We start from the raw sequence: 15,488 nt of genomic DNA, 5'->3' as shown, positions 1-15,488 counted from the left end.
TGCTGGCCTAACACCGCCAGGATTTTGGCTAGGGCTAGGGCTGCTTGCTGAGCCCCAGGAGGCTGCTAAGGCTTTGGTGCTCCCTGGGGAACACGAGGCATGCTACCTCCAGACGCTGCCCCCGTCTCTTCCCTCAGGCTGTGAATTTCAGTGGTGCTGATAGAGCAGCAACCCAGAGTGTCTCTCTGAAATATTTCTAGATGCTTGGCACTGTCATTTGGGAAACACCAGCTGCATTTATTGCAGCTTGTGGACTGGGTTAGAAACAGCAGCCCTTTTCAGAAGTTGCAGTTCTGTTTAAACACTTTTTAGCTGAAGAGGACGACTGTCTTTTAACAGGATGACTCTGGGATACATGTTTGAGAAATGGACTAATCCTCTTTATCACTTGGAAATATCTTAAGGTCAAATGCAAAAGTGGACCTGGAATATAAAGAGGTTGTTGAGGAAAACGTGGGAACTGAAGCCCCAAAGTCAAGAACTGCTCCATCTCACCTTACTTCTTGATAACAGTGCCTGGTCACATACAACATGTCCCGGACAAGGTGACACCCAGCTGATGTCTCATCCTGGCAGGGATCCGAGAGGCTGATATTCTTCTGCTTGTGGCCAAATAAAGGGCTTAGCAAGAGCTGACTTGATGGGCTGGGCTCCATCCCCACCATGGCAGAGGCAGCTGCAGTCTTCTGTTGTGCGGCTGCTGTACACGCTCTTTCTTTTCTTGCATAAACACATAATTCAAAGTCTAAGGTTCCATTTCTGGGATGCTCAGTGAAATATCAGAGGCTTGGGTTTGAATCCCTTATCCAACCAGTATCAGACAGGAATTTAACCTAAAACCTAAGATTTTATTCTTGCAGGGTTTCCTGATGGGCAGGCTGTAGAGCATTCTGGAGGACTTGGGGAGAAGACCAGGGCAGAGGCCATAGAAGCTCCTTTCAGTCTCTTAGGGACACTATTGTACCTTGTATAAATTGCACCTTCTTTCGAGGTAACTGCCTTAATCTCTTTATTTTCAGCCACAAAGAATTTCAGCTGCCACATTGCTGCTTTGCTTAATGTTCTTAGGTTACTCTGATATCCCACCAGACTTCTGAGGCTTTGACTAATCTAAATAATTCTCTATTATCTATGGCCTTTTATATGACTCATGACTTACTTCCTTCTTCAGCTTGCTGATGAAACAACAATAGCCCAAGGCTGGGTCAACTGTTAGTATTTTGCCACGTTGAAAATTAATGCAGACCATACCATCCTGCAAATTAACTTTTATTATAGTAGCCAGTGTCCAGCAGCTACAGTGTGTCACAATGCAAATTTCTACTGCAGAGGAGGGAAGCAGTGATTATAATCAGTTGGGTTCGTCTTGTCTTGCTTAGGCAAACTGAGCCTTTCCACTGAAACTCATGACTAGTGATTTACATCATACTTGCCGCTCAGCAGCAGCTGCTGAAATAAGCAGATTTGACTAAATGCCATTGCAAATAAGGTCACTGATCTTTAACTTTCCATTGCAACCCAGAATTCCAGTACTTCTCTTAGTGATATTTTGCAAAGAACTATATCAGAGACTATAAAAATGAAAATTTGCACTGATTCTTTATCCATACCCTTTTGCAACACTCAGGGCATTGCTTTGCATAGTATTCCAGGAGGAGGAGAGTGCCTTCATCTTTGTATTTCACTGGAATTTCAAGTATCAAAAAGAGAAAAGAAAATAATCCATGTGGAAACATAATTCTTCTAATGATAGGTTAAATAATGGCAAGGAAGATTTCACCAAGTCTCATTTTAACAGCGACTAGCCCTAATAAATGACTTTCTCGCAATTACATGCTTCAGGAGCAAAATGACAATGAGTTTGGGTGGAATACCCGGAGTCGCATTTCTGAGTGCCAGGAATGTCTCCATTTCTCTATTGGTCCTCATCAGCTTAGGAGGTGGAGGAAAGCATGTAATGTTTTAATGAACGATCATTCATTAGACATAATGGACCACATTAAAACAAACAAGCAAACAAACAAACAAAAACCCACAAAAAACAGTGAATTTGTGTCTCAATCACAGGTGATAGATTTAGTCCCTAAACCTAAAAGTCAGCTATATGCTGAGGGCAACTCTTCATCACCTTGTACAACATAAATTTACTCCAGCTATGGTTGTGAACACCTGGAAGAACTGCAATGTGGATGTGCCAGAATTAATAAGCATTTACACTGGTATTATTGAAAGCAAAATCTACCTCATTATCTATCTAGAAAGCTTTATATTATTATGCATAACTATCACTGTTGATAATTAGCAAAGAGATACTCGCTTCTGTTGAAGCAAGCCTAATTTTTCAGTGTATGGTGGTCCTGTAAAGTAACGTCTATCATCTGATAAATTACTTAATTGTTGAGGAGAAGGAGTATTAATCATAATACATGAAGACTAATGAACAGCAATGATGTTAAAAAATCGATGTAAACAAGAAGTACAAAAGCATGTTGTCTGAGGTATTAGGCAACTGATGTGATCATGAGCCGTGATTTGCACACTGATGCCAGAGAAGTGAGCGTCCTCGGTTAAGTCTGAACTATATTTGGAAGAGAGAGGGGTGGTTCAGACAAGTTAAAGACCAGTTTTGAAATATAAAACATTGTGTCTATTGTGTGGGAACAAAGTACATCCCTTCTAATGAAGATTCCCTTTGTACCGACAGGACTGGCCGTAATTTCAGGTGACTGGACGCTCTTCCAGGCACAGCTAGTTTGCTTTTGTGTGCAGGGTTTCAAAGACAATTTGAACTCAAAGCACATCAGATCATCTCACTTGGTGGGGCCCAACTTCAACCTGGTGAGCAATATTAAGCCTTATTTTTGCTCATGCTAGATCCTCAACAAAGGCCTTATTATATTAACTACAGGTTAAATTCTCTTATATATCAGCCAGCTGAATTACAACTTTTTTGCTCAGTGAACTTTCTTGGAGGTGAGTTAATACTTGCTTAGCAAACATGCAGGATCTTTTCTAAGAGGGCAATGCAAGATGAAACTTTTTGAAGGTTAGTATGAAATGCAGTACTAGAATTCACAGTAACTAATAAATGCATATGAACAATATTCTCTATGGAATATTTTTCTATGTGGGTGGGAAGCCAGAAAAAATGGATAAATTATACTAATAAAAGCTACTTAAAGAGTCAAGAGAGTAAAGTGTGAAAAATATACCTCATTATCAAACAAGGATCAGGCATTCCATCATATCTGTAGTTTTCAACAAAGAGAAATCTTGATTTTTATTGATGTTAAAAAAGAATATGCTATAAAAATGCCTCCAGGAGAAAGCAATAAGTCTAGCAAGGCTTTTTCCTTTTTCTTTCTTTTCTTTTCCTTTCTTTTTCTTTTTCTTTTTCTTTTTCTTTTTCTTTTTCTTTTTCTTTTTCTTTTTCTTTTTCTTTTTCTTTTTCTTTTTCTTTTTCTTTTTCTTTTTCTTTTTCTTTTTCTTTTTCTTTTTCTTTTTCTTTTTCTTTTTCTTTTTCTTTTTCTTTTTCTTTCTTGTTCTTGTTCTTGTTCTTTTTCTTTTTCTTTTTCTTTTTCTTTTTTTTCTTTTTCTTTTTCTTTTTTTTCTTTTTCTTCTTCCTTTTTCTTCTTCCTTTTTCTTACCTTTTTTTTTTTTTTTCCCACAAGGCCAGCAAAACTTTTTTTTCCCTGATTTTGCTCTCTAAAAGTGGGAGGGAAGTTAGATGAGAAAAACAGTGATGACAAATAGTATTTACTGCTCTCCCAGGGACACGGGCTGCCACGCTGGAGTACAAGGAGTCAGTACAGCTCCCGCTGTGCCAGCCAGAGGGACTCTCCCATGATTTCAACAAAACCTGGAGCGAGTCCAAACACTCCAACAACTGCCTTCAAACACAGGAAAGTGTCTTGCACAGAGCAGTGTTCTTCTGCAGCAGCACGTGTATCTGCCTTAACTGTGTTGACAATTCTTATCCCTGGGTGCAAGTCGATGAACAAAAATCTCAGTGAAACTATTCCCTACTTTTATTTTAGTGCCCACACAACCACTGCGTGTGCTCTGGTGAAGCAATAGGTTCCTCTCAGCTGGGAAATAACCCACTAATTCTTTTTTTTACACTGATATGTCTCCAGATAGGATCAGTACCAAAAATACTATGAAGCCTATTATAGAAAAACATTGGAAAATATCTGTCTTAGTATTAAAGGCATTTACTTGATTAGGTTTTATCAGGGATTGTTCTTTGCAACTTCAAAAAGAACTGTAGCTTTACATCATTTTCAAGACACTCTTCTATTAAAATATAAAGTAATATTGAGATAAACTGATATGTATATATTAAAGGAGGAATTTTTAAATCTCCTTAGTTTGGTTTAAAGTCATTAGATAGCTTGGATGTTTTTCTTTCTGATATGTTAAATGTCATTGGACACCTCATCTAAGTGTCTTTTACTGCCAATTGAAATGGGTTCCTTAGCTGATCTCCTAACAGCATTTCTGCATCCTTTTGTTGTGAATTAATCTAAGTTGTGATACAAGAAGACTGTACAGTATGAATTGTAATATATTCTGATTTTCACAGAACTATTTAAAGCTGCAAACAACCAGAAAAAGGTAAATGCATTGGTGAAGTAGAACTCTTTTTTTTTTTCAATTTTGTATTTTCTTTTTAAAACTGAGACTGAAAAAAGATTACAGACTGCACTCTGTAGTTATGCTGGTGGAAAGCTTCTCTTGATCTCCAGACATACAACAAAAGAGATCTATCCAAACCTGCTGAAATGGAGCTGACAGAGAATCATCAAACTCTTACTGCCTCAGTTTTGAATAGACACCTGTAGTTAATACTCCTATCTCCAGCAGACAGAATTACACCTTTGAATGTGATAGCAAGCGCTTAATGGCATTTAGGATTGAAGTTTTCTCTTTCAAGAAGCTCTTTTTGTTCTATTTCCCTCACTAAAGCATGCGGAAGGCTTTCTCATTTCACCTGCTGCCACTGCAGAGGTTGCCTCTGGACCCTGGGGCAACAAAACACCCTGGGAGAGTGTGTCACTGAAACCTTTGGCCCTGTGAAGAAACTTCCATGAAATAGCTCAGAGGGTTCCAAAAATAGGAAAGGCGTGTTTTCAACACTTGTAAAAGGTAAATCAGTGGAAAATAAGTCACATCTCCTGCAGGCTGAAGAGGACACAAGAGGTATTTTTTCAAGCTGTGCGGTGATGCTTGTCCGTTTGCTAGGAAATCCTTGGCTGGAAGGACGAGGGAGAACCTGGGCTGACTCACCTGGCTTGGCCCTGCTTTGCCCACTGCCACAGTCTCTGCCCACACGGTGCTTGTGCAGCAGCCCTGAAACTCAATGCCTGGCATCTTGCTCAGCGTGTGTTAGCCAGGGGTGGACCAGATGACATGTGAAAATACATTCCTCTCAGCCCACATTTTCCTAAGAATATGAGTATATCTTCAGTAAAGAGCAACCCAGTCCTGGAAATGCAAATCAGTTTTCTGAGGACACCACCGGAAAACAAAGGGCCCGTGTGAGTCCACACTTCTGGGTACTCGGGGTGCTTCCCCACTTTTGGGGGAAATCCCTATTCCTAGCACGAGGCACAGCCCTCAGGCTTGGTTTTGATGTCAGAGCCAGTGCTGTCTGCAGCTATAAGCAGCTCAAAGCAGGGCAGGGTGGCACGGGGGCACGCAGGTTGCAGAGCAGGAGAAGCAGGGCATGGGGAGGGAGGCAGTGCTGGTGCATCCACTCCTGGTGGGGATGGGGATGTGGCTGTGGGGTGAGGGAGACTCCAAGCAACAAGATGGATTTACATCCTTTGAGCACTGCAATGAGAAACATGTTGGCCACGCGGCAATGTTACAGCACTACCGTACACCAGCTAATGTACAAACAGCAAAAAGAAACAAGAAAGAGCTATCTGGGCTCTCAGGTGGAAGCACACACTATTAATAGACCTTTGAAATGCATCACTGTAGTCAGCAGCAGCTTGAAGGTAATATTTTTCAGAATATTTTTTCAGCAGACATCCAAATACATAAAATAAGGAATATTTTTTGTTTTCCAGCTGATGAAATAAGTCTCAGCAGCACTGGAGCAAATGCCTCATAAAGCACACCAAAGCACGACTTCTATATTTTTGCAGCTGCTGAATGACTGTGGCAGCTTTTTCTCCATTATATTACATTCAAACTAAGCAGATGTGAAGAGAAATTGCAATATGCAATTAAATACATACCATACCTAGCAATGGGATGCATTATTACTAGAATCCATTCACTGCTGTAAGACCTATTCATATTTTCTTTCAGATATGTGGATAGTCACACTCCTAAACGTGATTAGGACTCAATCTTTCTCTGTGTTTTGTCTGCTAAGTTTCCATTTAGCAGTCATTCAATTTTCAGGAAAATATGGTTATTTTCCTAATCAACAGCTATGGAAACTCTGCCTTGCCTCAGAGAGACCCTATGGGATATGCTTAGTCTCTACAACGTCCCCTTTACTAATAATGAAGATTTTGCAGGCTATAGTTTGGTCTCCGTCATTTCCTTGGTTTTAGTGACAAAGGAGAACCAAAAGAAGGTTTCTGCGGAAGGAACTGTATGTCCTGTATCTATCTGCACAGATTGTCTGCCACACTGAAGGTGGAACCAGAAGGGATTAGGAAACAAAGACCACATTTACAAAGGTGTTTGATTAGTGGTACCTAGCTACATAACTCCTATTGTTATAGTGGGAATTTCCCAGACACTTTTAAAAAAATGCCTAGGGCACCTTATCTCTGCCCCTAGACATTTATCTCTTTCTCTATTTATTAAGGTAAATATCTTCAAAAATCTGGCTCCACCTTTCATTTTCAAAGTGATAGAAGACCAGGTTGTTCATTGTTCATGCCAATTGTCCTGCTAAGAACTGCATGCTTTGATATTGCCCAACATCTAAATGCTTTCCCTACTTGTGTGCCAGCTGCCAGGACCCCATGATGTTGTGCTCGGTGGGTTAGGTGACCAATAGAAGGACATGAATAGTTTGACCCGTTATGTGAGGAGCTGTCTAAAACTAGAAAGCTGAAAACCAGGAAAATAAGTGAAAATGACCATGCACACATAAATGCCCAACTTGGTGCGGCTGCCCAGTTGGCCAGAGTGGTCTCCCGCTCTACGCAGAGTCCAGGTCCAGGTCCCAGTCTCTGCTGGCTTCTGCTGTTGAGTCAGTGAGTTTGGGTCAGTACTAATAGGAGTTGCTCAAAACTCAACTAATTTGAATAAGGGCAAAAATATGGCAGAATTTCCATAAATGCTGTACTATGAGAAGATATCAAGATGTGAACCTCCTGTGGTTTCAGTTTTGCAAAACAGAAACCTGTCTGGCATTTTGCGCAATCAAACCACACCCTATTCCGTTCAGCTCTGATTTATTAACTAGAAAGCTCTCATATCATTCCCCTTTCCATGGTTGCTGGTACTATCTACAATTCCAGATAACATGAAAGAAAACTTGCTGTGCCAAAGATGGCAATGGTTGCCACGTTCATTTTCTAACATGGTTATCATTTTCACATTTCCACTTTCCATGTTTTCCAGTTCAGAGATGAATCATACATAGGAAAAAAAAAAAAAGCCCTCATAAGCCCTCATATTAAATTAGTGTCAGAACATTAAGAAAAAACATCCACCGCACCCTGTGATTAATTCATTAATCCGTCTTTCAAAACAAGTAATCTAATTAGCTTGCAAACAAGAACATGATGCACACGTGGATCTTCAAATAGTGTTGACATATTGAATAGTTCAGATTCCTAAGATACACAGCCTTTCACTTGCTGCTTCCAGTTCCAGTAAAACCCAGACCAGAATGCTTCTGCTATCGAAGGTTCCTGGATGCACAGAATGGAATGTGCTCATGGTCCAAGGCCAGGACTCAGAGAATAGGTCTCTTCCTTTGGAGAAAAAAGAAATTTCAAGCGCTTCTTACAGGCAGCCCTAAACACAGCTGGCTAGGCAATATGCAGATTTTAAAAGACCTGAGAGCTATCTTTTGGCCTCTTCGTAAGCACTAAAAGTCAATCAAAAGTTCAAAAGTTCATGTATATACATATACTTGTATATGTGAAAGAGAAGAACTGAGGAAGCAGACTGACCAGTGAAGAGTGCAAAGAGAGGTCTGTCAGCTCAGTTAGGAGAGCTAGGCCATGGGAAGAGGCCACAAAGCAGTGTAAAGTAAGGGTGATGGTTTTCAGTGGCCAGAGGCTGAATTTCATGTACACCTGTCATCCAATTGGAAAGCAATCCAGTAAAAGTGGACTACTGAAAACCCAACAAAAACATTTTTATTCTATTCATAATGACACAATTAGCTTTAAATATTTCAGGAAGATCAACCAGGATAAACAGGCTGTTTTTAATCTTTTATTTTAATATCTTTTTTTTTTTCTTTTTCTTCTATTTATGTCAGATTCTGTGCTGCCATGTCACATAATCACAAAAATGGGAATGAGATGAATATACAGCAACTGTCAAAGTCTCAGTCCTTTCAGCTAATGAAGATGTAGCACCAAATTCATCCTTGACATCATCCAAAAAGGAAGACTTTATTTTCTGGTAATGACTTCCTGATTTTTTGCTAACAGTTTTTGGGACAAATTGTGATATTACTGTAAATTATTTCTCAATTCTCTCTCAAAGTTCAACCCAAAAGAGAATTAGATGCTAGCTATGCTGTTCATTACTGTCTTTACTTTGGAAATCTCTGGGCAATCCAGTCAGTTTCTGATAATTCAATTAATTGACTGCTGAAAAAAGGAGGAAGATATAAATGTTACGATGAATACAAGGAAGATGAAAGATCTATCGCATTCACCTGAGTCTGACAACGTGTCTACTGTTCGGTTAGTGGCTGGGATGGGTGGAGATTGGCATGGGAAAATGCATGTAAACCTTACGTGTTGTGCAATGATTCTTGCACTGTTTTCCTTCACACTAGCTGAATCAGAAAACCCTTACGGGGTGGCCTGGTAGCAGGTTATGGGAAAGGCCAGAGAGTCAGGTTCCTATGGATCCAGTCATGCATAAAAATAGCAGGGAGGTTCATGAGCATATTGACAATTGACAATGACCAATGCGAGAGTAAGCCACGAACTGATGGAAATCTTTCTACAGAAGCCACCCTGTAAGGAACTTCCTGAACTTCCAAGAACACAGTCTAGAAGCAATTAGAGCACTCAACAAATGTGAAATGTAGACCTTGTAAGCAATGCTCTTTGTCAAAAAATCAAAATTCCTGTCCTCTGGGTAACCCTGAAGTACCAAATATTTTCTTCTATTGTTAGGCTGGGAAAAACAAAACAAAACAAAACAAAAACAAAAACAACAAAAAAATATTTTTTTAATGAAAGACTAGTTTTGTAAGATTGAATTACATTTCAAGTGCATCATTTTTACCAAGAGAAGTATCAGAGTAATCAAGTCCAACCAAAATATATTGAATGTAAGGAAGAAAAATGCTTTGTTCTTTTCTCTGCTGATGCTGTTGACAGAAACATGTTCTCATGAAACAGTCTGTCTCAAGCAGACTGATATTTCTCAACAGAAAGGCTTTTCCTTTTGTAATTCTGTGACCAAGTCTAGTCAGAGATTTCATGTATACCTGCTTCATATATAGTTCTCATATCAATGAGAAATATTGGAAGCCTGGCAGATGAAAAATCAGTATGGTCATTTGACTGAGGAGACCATGAAAAAATACAGACAAAAACAGATGTTACCTCATATGAAGATCTACAAAACCTAGGAGTCCTTTCAGAGTGCTTATATCACTACCATTAGTGCAGTAATTAGTGATGTTTAATCTGCAGATGGGTTCCTGATACCAGGGGATTTGGGGCTGAGGTTCAGTGGATAATGGAGCAGTGCAGACAAAAAAAAAAAAGTGTTACAGCCACATAAATTCCTGCAGAACCAGCTCAGGTGTCTCTGCGTTGTGCCCCCAGACTTTCAGCCTGGAGGCAGCAGTTACTAGCTCAGTCTCAGCCCTGCATGAATGCACTGAGGCTGCTTCTGTCCTGAACAGACTTTGAGAACAGATGTAAAGCTGGGATTGCTTGACACTGCACATGAACTTAGAAATTCTATTGACAAGAAAACTGGAGACGTCTCTGCACCCAGCATATGGCTAGGCCTGAAGGCACAGTCTCCCAGGTGATGGGTTGTTGACTCTAATTGTGCTCCCTGACGAACGAGGGAGCTTCTTTCACGACCTTTTTGCAGGAAAGAGGACGCATCTTCCAAAGGCCAGTTGGACATGTAGCTCTCATGAAGTTAAGAAAAGTTACTTTCAAGTTACATCTTTGAGGACATAAGTGATTTGCCTGAAACAGCACAAAAAGACTGTTGTAACAGACTAACTTCACTTTGGGTGATTCAAATCCTGTGAAACCAACCTCTCCAGGCTCTTTCTGAAAGCTACAATGACCAAATCCCAGATACAGCAGTGGTTGGGAGAGGGTTCTTTCTAAAGCGCTGACCACCATGTGACCTCATTCTGGAAGGGCTGAATTCCTGTTGATGTCATCTTCATGCCTCCAGGTGCATGAAACCATCTTACCCAGAGATTGTACTTCCTGATGGTATCAGGGACGTGTGGGGATCGAGATAATACCATGGCTTAAGTTGGGGGCCTCAAAACCCAACTAGGAATGGGTTCCTCTCCTGCAAACAGAGGAAAGACCTACTATTACTTCATATATATATATATGACATCTCCTGTCCACTGTGGTAGTTCCCTTTTAGCTTTGGTCAAGCAGCATCAGTTATATCTGCCTTCTCACTGGCAAATTCAGCTAGCCAAAGCTTTTGATTCTAAGCCCTCAGAGGATCTAGTAATATATATAAAGCTTTGTCTGCTTCTTCCACATAGTCCATGTCACTGTACCTCTACCTCAGATGTTTCCAACCAAGGGACTACTGAAAACAAAATAAAACAAGCAAACAAACAGACCCCCCTCTTTTTTCAGAGAGCCATATCATCCTCCAATAACTTATCAATCAGATGGACAGATGCACCAAACACCTCGAGTTACACACAGACAAGTTCCAGAATAGTTTCTTACAAACAAACAGACAAAACAACAACAACAAACCAATGCTTTTACTCCTTCAGTTACTCAGTAAAAATAAAGAAGAATTACATCAGTTATAATTGGTAACTGCACAAGCCAGTTGCCAACTTTGGTTTCTTAGCTGCTTCAGGGCACAACTCACGGTCTTGCTTATTGTTTTGAGCACACTCTTTCCATGCTCTGAGCAAACAGCAAATGGCAGCCAATTTTATTTTATAAAAACAAACAAACAAACAAAATTTTATTTTTATACTTAGTTTCTTTGCATGCATTTTCTGCTCTATGTTGAATATTTGGATTCTTTTCCTTTGAACACAGGCTTAGAATCTGGCATAAAGGAAAGAGCAGGTATTGCAACATTATATGACATAGGCAGTTACAGGTGGAAGTCTCCTCACATATCTTTGACTCATTTCCAAACCTCAAAAATGTTTCAAAAAATAAGATCCTGCCACATTTTACAAGCTGCAGATGTAGCCACATTATTTTGCTGAAGTTGCTCAGCAGTATTTATTGCATGAGGTTATCTTCTTTATTTAGACTGACAATGTATGTGATGTTTTGCAAAAGACTCGGTCCCTGAAGTTTTGTCATCTAAAAGATGGATGTATAAAACAAATTATGCAGAGAAATGTATACATATAATGAGCTCACTTAGATTCCTCTTTCTAATTATATAAAATGGGCCCAGAAAACAAAATGTAGGCAATAGGCTATTCTTGTAAAGTCATAATCTTAGGATCAGGCATTTATTTTTTTAAATTAAGGACTATTAATATGCTGAAGTGTGAAAGAAGCTATTGTCTCCCATTTAGTTTCCAACATAAACTACTGGCTAGTTAGAGGCATTTACAAGAAATATAGACTGTTCTTTCAATTCCTAAGTCCCATTTTCACCCAAAAGTTAAAATAGAGTGTTTGCAGTTTGCTTTTATTATAACCTCTGGTTTTATAGCCCACTATTATGTGATGTTCCATAAACCTAACCCAGCAGCATTCCACCATGTTCTTCTTATCCAAATACCTAACCCTCTAGTCTTTTTCCAGCTAATAATCCTAGTGAAGTTTTTGGGAATTTCAGTTGAGTAAAGATTAACTTCATACTATAGGATTTGGCTTTAAAACCTTCTTAGCTAATTTGACTTTTCCATTTTCATCAGCAGTTTTAATTTCAGACATGCCCTACCACAACCAAGTATGACATCTTCTAGAAAAGCACACCGGTTTTGCTCCATTTGTTTCCTTCCCCTAAATTCTTGCTTTACACTGTTGTACTCCCATGTTAACTCAGCCCGTACTTTATTGCCTTTTACTATTGATAAGCACTACTTAACAACTTTTCCCACGTGTTCTTGGTAAAAAAAAATGAAAACCAGATAAGAACATCAATTAAACCAGAAAATGTTCTTAAAAAGTAGCAATCAGTAAAATACTAAAGTAATTATTTTGGTATTGAGACAAGGTTTTTTTTTTTCTCGTTTTTTTTTTTTTTTTCTTTTTCCAAGGTCAGAGTCCTTTAAACTGTCCTGAGGACTGTCCATTTTCTCTTTTTCTTTTCATTTTTATGGCTCAAAAACATCCAATGCATGGTCTTTGAAATACAACTTTTCCTTGTGTAAAGTCATTCTCTTTCATTAATGTTTTTGAGAAACCATTTTTTATGGCTCAGAGGTGGAATAAATTCACCTTCAGAGAGATTTCAGTCAGATTTCCCAGGTCCTGCTGTCACAATGCTGTGAAGCCCAGCTCTTGTCATGTTTTATTCTTCCACTGGGGTTTGGCAGCAGAGTGTACTGAGGAAGTGATCACCTTATGTGTTTTTAGAAACCAGGTTTGAATAAAGCTGGACTGCATTTGGACAGGCTGGTCATATAATGCTGTGGGACAACCACACAATTTCAGTTTCCACTATGGAACAGAACTTATCCTGTCCCTGATATGTTTCCTCTTATTGTTTCATTCCAGCTCCAATGCCACACAGAGCTGACATATCCCACAACGAAATGAGGTACCGCTTCACCAGTTACTGGAAAACAGAACAGGAAATTATACTCAATGAGCTTGATAGGGAAGTTTTTAAAAATGTAAAATTGGACCCAATTTGAAAAATTGTGAAAAAAGCAGATTTATCTCATTGCTCACTGCAATCAGAGATGATTTGAGGTAAAGGTTGAACTACTCCTGCAAAGCACAAGTTTTCTCATCTTCCAGTAACACCAATTTTTAGATCCGGCCTGTACATTATAGCACCTCAGGAGTATTCAGCCCTCCAGTTCCCCGTGATATACACACAGCTTCATGCATTGCGCCTTCCTGTCGCTGTGACTGGGCTTGGAAACCTTCCAGTGCTGTGTTGGGCTGCAGTCTTCTATTTTCTAGATGAGGAACTCTGTGAGACACGTTGCTCCTCAACAGCCCTGGTGAGCACTGGCCATGGCTGTTGCTGTTTCCCTCCCCACCCGGGCTCCGCTTTACCATCTCCAAAATCTGAGCAGAAGACACCTTCCTTACATGCCCTACAAGTGCTCACTGTTGCTTTCTTCTGTATTGGGGAGAGGATTCTCAGTTAGATGGATCATCAACTGTCAAGTTATTAAAACTGTGCTGATTATGCCAGCTCCAGAAAAAAAGATTTAATATAGCATATGTGTGTGTGTGTCTGCTTCCTTGCATGCAGGCATGTGTGCCATGCTACTGAAGCCCACATCTGGTGGGCTCCTCAGATGGAGTAGCTTGAAAGGGGATTCAAAAACACAAAATTCAAGTTATACCACAGCAGAAATATTTTCTCTGCTCTCCTTCCAGCCTGTTAAAAATACCAAGGAGTTTATGTTCAGAGCTCTCAGAGACTTTGGGGCTATCTTTAAAAAGCAAATGAGATCACTCTTTTCATTTGAGGGATATTTAGCTCATATGTAGGTACTCTGAATAAATTAGTATTTCATTAATTAATTAATTTCATTAATTAATATTTCTGTGAAAATTTACCATAAGCCTTGATTATGACCCACTAATGCTGTATAGTTGCTGACTAATTGTGCCTACCTAACAATTACCCAGGTAGACCACTGTTAGACTGCGATGAGTGCACCCAACAAGGCTTAGCTGCTTATAGATTACAGCTAAGTGTTCATGACATCTCACATTGACTGCTGATGTTATTGCTGTGGAAAGACCCATACCTGCTATGAATTGGCACTAGCCAGCTGGACGAGTCAGCTGAAAACCTGTACAATGTCCTGGGTGAATTAGCAATACTGATCTACCTTTTAGCAAATTTTCTAAGTTTGTTGACACCTTTCATATAGGGGTTGTTTTCCAGCTAATGAGGAAATTAGTGACTTGTTGGCTTAGTAATGCAAGGAACTGTTCAACAAGGCAATGAACCCTTTTAAACCATTTTGATCTCCTTTGGATTGGATGGCTTAGATATTTGGAACAGCACCTGAGCTTCCATCTGAGCCTTTTCCCAGATATAAACAACATTTGCTTGTACTTCATGAATTGCCAGTTTTCTGAGATGCAGATTTTCTGCATCTAATATCTCAAGAAATACCACAAGGATAGACAGGTGACAGGACTTCTCCTTGCTTGCCCTCAGCTTCAACTTCTTCCATGTTTGTTTCAGATGAATTACAAGGAAAGGGAGGAAAACACTTCAGTAAGCTAGGCTAGAATTACTCTTTTATCTAATGCCAACTGTTAGCAGCCCACCTGAAGAGATTCTGCCGGTGGTATGCTTGCACATTGAAAAGCCTCTGCCAAGCTGCAGAATCACTAACAGCAAGAATGAGAGGATGGGGAGGATATCAGGTTAGAAAAGGACAGAGAATGACTGGGAAAATGCAAGAGAAATGGCACTCTCATGGTTGATGTCATTTCACCCAGAGTCATGTGGGCATGGCATTTATTAGAGGTGTTGGCTGCACTTCTGCAAGTTACTTCAAACTCCTTTTTATCTGTAGCATTTAGCCCCAGATCTCATTGTTGTACTGAACAAATAAATATTGAAAAGGATGTTCTTCCTGAACTGGTAGAAAACATAATTTCAAGATGCAAAAAGCCCGCATAAAGCCTTAAAGTTAACATTCAAGAAATATTTTTGGCCGAAAGGCCCTGTGGCAGTATCCCCTGGGAGGCTTCCCTTTATAAGTCATCCTGAGATTTCTGTTCCCTGGGCAGAAGGATTTGGGAACATTTAGAAGATGATTTAGATCATTTGTAGAGAAATGACACCAAAAGCATTACCAGCACTGACCGGGTGAGTAATGGAGCACTCTGTGCTGCCTCTGGTGGGCTCTGCAAGCCCCATCCTCGTGACTGGGTGGCAGCTCATCTGGGTGGCAGTAGAAACTTTAA

The sequence above is a fragment of the Cygnus atratus genome, chromosome 2 (genome assembly GCF_013377495.2).
Source record: "Cygnus atratus isolate AKBS03 ecotype Queensland, Australia chromosome 2, CAtr_DNAZoo_HiC_assembly, whole genome shotgun sequence".
NCBI classification, from domain to species: Eukaryota; Metazoa; Chordata; class Aves; order Anseriformes; family Anatidae; genus Cygnus; species Cygnus atratus.
The sequence above is the reverse complement of the archived record's forward strand: the minus strand, read 5'-3'. Positions refer to the sequence as shown.